The sequence below is a fragment of the Neoarius graeffei genome, chromosome 16 (assembly GCF_027579695.1).
Source record: "Neoarius graeffei isolate fNeoGra1 chromosome 16, fNeoGra1.pri, whole genome shotgun sequence".
Taxonomy (NCBI): Eukaryota; Metazoa; Chordata; class Actinopteri; order Siluriformes; family Ariidae; genus Neoarius; species Neoarius graeffei.
The window spans coordinates 12,477,484-12,483,483 of NC_083584.1; the positions used below are offsets into that span (position 1 = coordinate 12,477,484).

At 40.5% G+C, this 6,000-nt stretch overlaps 1 protein-coding gene across 1 annotated transcript in view; it reads right to left on the minus strand.

The window, feature by feature from the left end:
* The window catches only part of gcgra (glucagon receptor a), a 254,757-nt gene extending 249,730 nt beyond the window's left edge, over positions 1-5,027 (minus strand). The window contains exon 1 of the mRNA XM_060941983.1: positions 4,928-5,027. The gene's annotated coding sequence lies outside the window, so the exon portion shown is untranslated. The remainder of the gene's footprint in view (positions 1-4,927) is intronic.
* Positions 5,028-6,000: the final 973 nt, after the last annotated feature.

The window sequence follows — 6,000 nt, forward strand, 5'->3', positions numbered from 1 at the left end:
AGGTCATCACAGGGCTGACACATAGACACAGACAACCATTCACACTCACATTCACACCTATGGTCAATTTAGAGTCACCAGTTAACCTAACCTGCATGTCTTTGGACTGTGGGGGAAACCGGAGCACCCGGAGGAAACCCACACGGCCACGGGGAGAACATGCAAACTCCACACAGAAAAGCCCTCGCCGGCCACGGGGCTCGAACCCAGGACCTTCTTGCTGTGAGGCGACAGCGCTAACCACTACACCATTGTGCCGCCCCCTAAACTATACTCTTTTAGCTATTTCTGTTTCTTTTTAAATACTTGATAACAAAGCGATATATCTGACTTGATGCGTGCCACCATTGTGTTTTTCTCTACTCACGGTATATGAGCTGATAGCCTAGTAGTTGAGTAGTCAATCAGAGCGCACGATTGCTCATATCCGGTGAATGTGGATAGAATAAATCTTGATATTCCGATTCTGACTACAAATCACACCTTGAAGAAGTCTTTAACCTCAGTAAACTTCACACAGATTTACTGGGTCACCTGTAACTCATGTTGATTTTAAGTCTTGCTGTGGTGTTGTGGAGATTTTAACCAAACTTCCTTTCATAGGAAGAACTACAGAGCAACAGTGAAGCCAGTACAGTAACAGCTTCATTCATTTTGCCGCGAGGAACAAATCTGATCTTCTGCCAAGTCCAACTCTGCTTTCTCTTTTGCTCCTTGTCTAAAACCCTGGACAAACTGCCGAATGTAATCATTTCAGCTTCAATCTCATCATCTGATCCTGAACAACTCGACAAATTACTAAACAGTGCATCGATCACCATCACTGCATCACTACACACTACTGAAAACATCCAGCACTTCTTGGAGGTACTATTTAAGTTGAACAAAACCACCGACTCCTCACTTCCTCCTGTTCATCTCCACTTACTCTCGCTCCGCAAGCAAACGATGTTCTCTGATAGTTTAATCACAAAATGACTTTAGGATTTTTTGATAGCTTACAACCCTTTTTTTTTTTTTTTTGGTTAACATCATTGAGGAATGTTACAGTTCCATTCCTGCCTGCCAGCTGTCTGATTATTCTTCCTCGTATTAGTTTATTAGTGAATTGTCAGCTTTTACAATGTGATCAGACTGGAAACAACTAATCTAATCTGGCAGACCTGGCTACGTGTGTGCAATGTAAACTGCTGAATGAATAACGAGTGTTTAATTAACCCTTAGTCTCATTCTTACAGTGTTTATGGATCTTGTAGGAAGTGTTCACAGGACAGGGCAGGAGTTACTAAATCACCACCATGAGCAGAAAAAACCCAAAAAGGAATCGAGGGAAAACAAGCGATATCATATCAAGCCATCGAAGAACCAAACAATCTCAGTGACGATATTAAACAGTGCTCTGAGATTTCCCAGTTTAAATCTCAACCCTTTTAAAAGTATTTCAGTGCATATGATTCAAATTTTTACATTCTTACAGTATTATAATGTTAATTTTTTTTTAAATCTATTCGTTTCAATTCGTTGAAATATTTCATTTTTAAAACTTTCTCAATCTTGTAACATGTAATTAGTTTTTACAGGACCTGCTTGAAAATCACTTTGGTGAAGAAGCATCCCGTTAAAAGATCAATAAATAAATAAATAAATAAATAAAGCAGAACTTCATTTTCAGCTCTACATCAGCCATCCTTCAATGTTTCAAGCCCCCCAAAAAATTTATTTTAGAATCAAATATCAGGCATGTTTGAACTTCGTTTAATGTAGCTTCAAACCATTTTGTGTCGTATTTAACAACACTTTTGTTAAATATTACATTCAGTGTTGTTTCTATTTATTTTTTATCTTATTGAGCTTTAGATTAAACCCATTAGAATCCAAGACAATTAAAAAAAAAAACTGACACTGATACATTTATAACACTCAAGCTCGGATACTGGAGGAAAAAAGGATAAACTTGATCTGATCCTCATCTCATTATCTGTAGCCGCTTTATCCTGTTCTACAGGGTCGCAGGCAAGCTGGAGCCTATCCCAGCTGACTACGGGCGAAAGGCGGGGTACACCCTGGACAAGTCGCCAGGTCATCACAGGACTGACACACAGACAACCATTCACACTCACATTCACACCTACGCTCAATTTAGAGTCACCAGTTAACCTAACCTGCATGTCTTTGGACTGTGGGGGAAACCGGAGCACCCGGAGGAAACCCACGCGGACACGGGGAGAACATGCAAACTCCACACAGAAAGGCCCTCGCCGGCCACGAGGCTCGAACCCGGACCTTCTTGCAGTGAGGCAACAGCGCTAACCACTATACCACCGTGCCGCCCTTCTTTGAAATGTAAAAGAGTAAAATACAAAATATTTTTCTATTTTATGATTAATTGATATTTGTAAAACATAATGTAAAATATTTCTTCTTTTTTTGGTACGAAAGATGTTATTTTGTCACAGACGTGTTTTTTATCTGTGTATTTTTTACTGGGTTTTTTTTTCCAGTGCTTCAGTTTAAAAATAAAAAAATTAACCAAATTTTGCCATCTGGTAATCTTAATTCAAGTCTAAACTTAAGTTTCAAAAGTTCAGTACAAAAATAAAGGGAAAAAAATGCTCTGACAACAATAACGATACGACCTAATCGGAGGTAAAAATGACGCAAGAAAGCTGAAAACCGAACAAACAGCCAGATTACAGGGTTAAAACATCCACAAATGAGACACCGATCAGTGATAAACCCTTGCTATCGTGTGAAACGAGTGATCCTGCACTCTTTCATCTACCTTTCTAGCCAACATGCATTCTGTGGAGATTCACATCAGGACTTTCACGTCAGGACCCTCACATCAGATCCAGAGATTTTTACAGATTAACAGAAATTACACACATTTTATAAACACTGAATGCCTTTTATAAATAAATAAATAAATTTAAGCAACCTTATTTAATCAATACAACCCTGGAAAGTGATTTATAAATATCAAACTTATATATTTGGTAAAATTTATCCACAAATGTACCCAGTTAAACAGTCTGGCTGAAATAATAATAAACAGTTATGAATGTTAAGCGAGGACTTGTTGAGAATTTCTAACAAAAAACCTTGTGTGAATATTTCGGAAAGTCCATATTCCCTTGAGAAGAAATAAACCGTACCTTTCCTCATCTCTGCTGGTTAGTGGTACTATTAAGTGGTACCTTTAATACGTACGCCGTGTTTCACCTGGAAAGGTGGATACACTATACACTGTGCACCTTTTTTTTTTAATTATGTTTCAAGGTACATAATTAGTTTTGAGATTTTAGTAAAGCTTTAAATGTGTAGGTGAATGATAGGCTACACACTAAAAAGCACAAAATGTGTACTCTTGATGATACCAACATTGTCAGATACAGAAGGGGTCTGGTTCTATCCCCAATTTACACTAATGTACCTTCTACGGCTTATTATTGTACCTCAAAGTAACTGTGTACCTTTTGTTAGATCCAAAAAAGGTATGTATACAGTATATCAAATCAAGGTGACAAATAAGTACCTTAGCAGTACGGTACTGCTGCCGCCGGTGACAAGCCGTTCAACCCCTAATTTTCTCATAGTGAAGGAACGATACAGTTGAGTACTGTTTTGAGCTTGTCTAAGGTTCATTATCAGGAGTTAAACAGCAGTGTAAGTTTCGGTGTTTTGGATCTTCCTGAGAGACAAAATATAAGATGTTTCTGCTTGCACATGAGAACTGTACGTGATCTAGAGCTTTGACCCAGAAATGCATGTATATAGATAGATAGATAGATAGATAGATAGATAGATAGATAGATAGATAGATAGATAGATAGATAGATAGATAGATTTACTTTATTGAGCCCAAGCTGGGAAATTGTTTTGTTACAGCAGCAAGTTAGGAGGCGTGCGAAAAGAAAAGAGACCTGCTGTACAACATAAACCAGAATTTAGAAAGGAATAAAAAGATCCCAAGAACAAACCGACCGTACAATATACAGATAAAAATGTAAATCTACGCATGTGCTTTGTCCGTGTGAATGTGCATTAATAGTGAATAGTGCTAAAAACAAGAACTGTAATAAATGAAGATTAAAACTGTGCAGGTGTGGCAGTATTGAACAGAATGTAAAAAAATTAATAATAATTTTAAAAAACCCACTAATGGTGCAAAGTGACTAATGATAGTAAACAAATAAGCTGAGTAGGTGCACAGAGTGATCCTTTAAAGCTTTTCCTAACCAACAGAAACCATTTGTTTTATTATTAAAGGTGTCCTAGGTGAATGGTAAAGGAAGCAGGGTACCACAAAAGCCAGCCTGTGTGTGTGTGTGTGTGTGTAATTCAGATCACTATTTAAGCACTAATAGTGAATCCGGGTTAGTGCTTCTGCTTTATTATAACTCTTTAATCTAAGCAGGTTGCCAACATGAACCTCGGATCCAGTAATCAGCTCAGAGAGAGAGAGAGAGAGAAAGAGAGAGAGAGAGGAGTGCAAACATGCATTAAGAATGACACTAAAGCCCCGCACCCCGGCTGTAGGGAATAAAGACCCGGAACCGGGCTGTAGGGAATAAAGACCCGGAACCGGGCTGTAGGGAATAAAACCCCGGAACCGGGCTGTAGGGAATAAAACCCCGGAACCGGGCTGTAGGGAATAAAGACCCGGAACCGGGCTGTAGGGAATAAAACCCCGGAACCGGGCTGTAGGGAATAAAGCCCGGCTGTAGGGAATAAAGCCCCGGACCCCGGCTGTAGAGGAATAAAGCCCGGCTGTAGGGAATAAAGCCCCGGAACCGGGCTGTAGGGAATAAAACCCCGGACCCCGGCTGTAGAGGAATAAAGCCCGGCTGTAGGGAATAAAGACCCGGAACCGGGCTGTAGGGAATAAAGCCCCGGAACCGGGCTGTAGGGAAGAAACACTCGGTACCTCTGGGTTGGGTTTCTTTGCGTTTTCACTCCGCGCGCGCGTCCCGAGTCCCGGCGTCGCACCCGCAGCCGCTCGCGCTCAATCCCCGCAAAACTTCATGGCCGCACTGAGCTGCTGCTGCTGATAATCCACCGCCACTGCTGTTTGTTTGTTTGTTTGTTGTTGATATTGTTTCGACTTTACTCTTTGGATTTCAATGTGGAGTCGGCTTTGAGCGCAGGAGGACTTGCTGACACTCTCACACACATATACACCCTCTCTCTCTCTCTCACACACACACATATACACACTCTCTCTCTCTCTCTCTCTCACACACACACATATACACCCCGTCTCTCTCTCACACACACACATATACACCCCCCGTCTTTCTCTCTCTCTCACACACACATATACACCCCCTGTCTCTCTCTCTCACACACACACACATACAGTGGTGCTTGAAAGTTTGTGAACCCTTTAGAATTTTCTATATTTCTGCATAAATATGACCTAAAACGTCATCAGATTTTCACACGAGTCCTAAAAGTAGATAAAGAGAACCCAGTTAAACAAATGAGACAAAAATATTATACCTGGTCATTTATTTATTGAGGAAAATGATCCAATATTACATATCTGTGAGTGGCAAAAGTATGTGAACGTTTGCTTTCAGTATCTGGTGTGACCCCCTTGTGCAGCAATAACTGCAACTAAACGTTTGCGGTAACTGTTGATCAGTCCTGCACACCGGCTTGGAGGAATTTTAGCCCGTTCCTCCGTACAGAACAGCTTCAACTCTGGGATGTTGGTGGGTTTCCTCACATGAACTGCTCGCTTCAGGTCCTTCCACAACATTTCCATTGGATTAAGGTCAGGACTTTGACTTGGCCATTCCAAAACATTAACTTTATTCTTCTTTAACCATTCTTTGGTAGAACGACTTGTGTGCTTAGGGTCGTTGTTTTGCTGCATGACCCACCTTCTCTTGAGATTCAGTTCATGGACTGATGTCCTGATATTTTCCTTTAGAATTTGCTGGTAGAATTCAGAATTCATTGTTCCAACAATGATGGCAAGCCATCCTGGCCCAG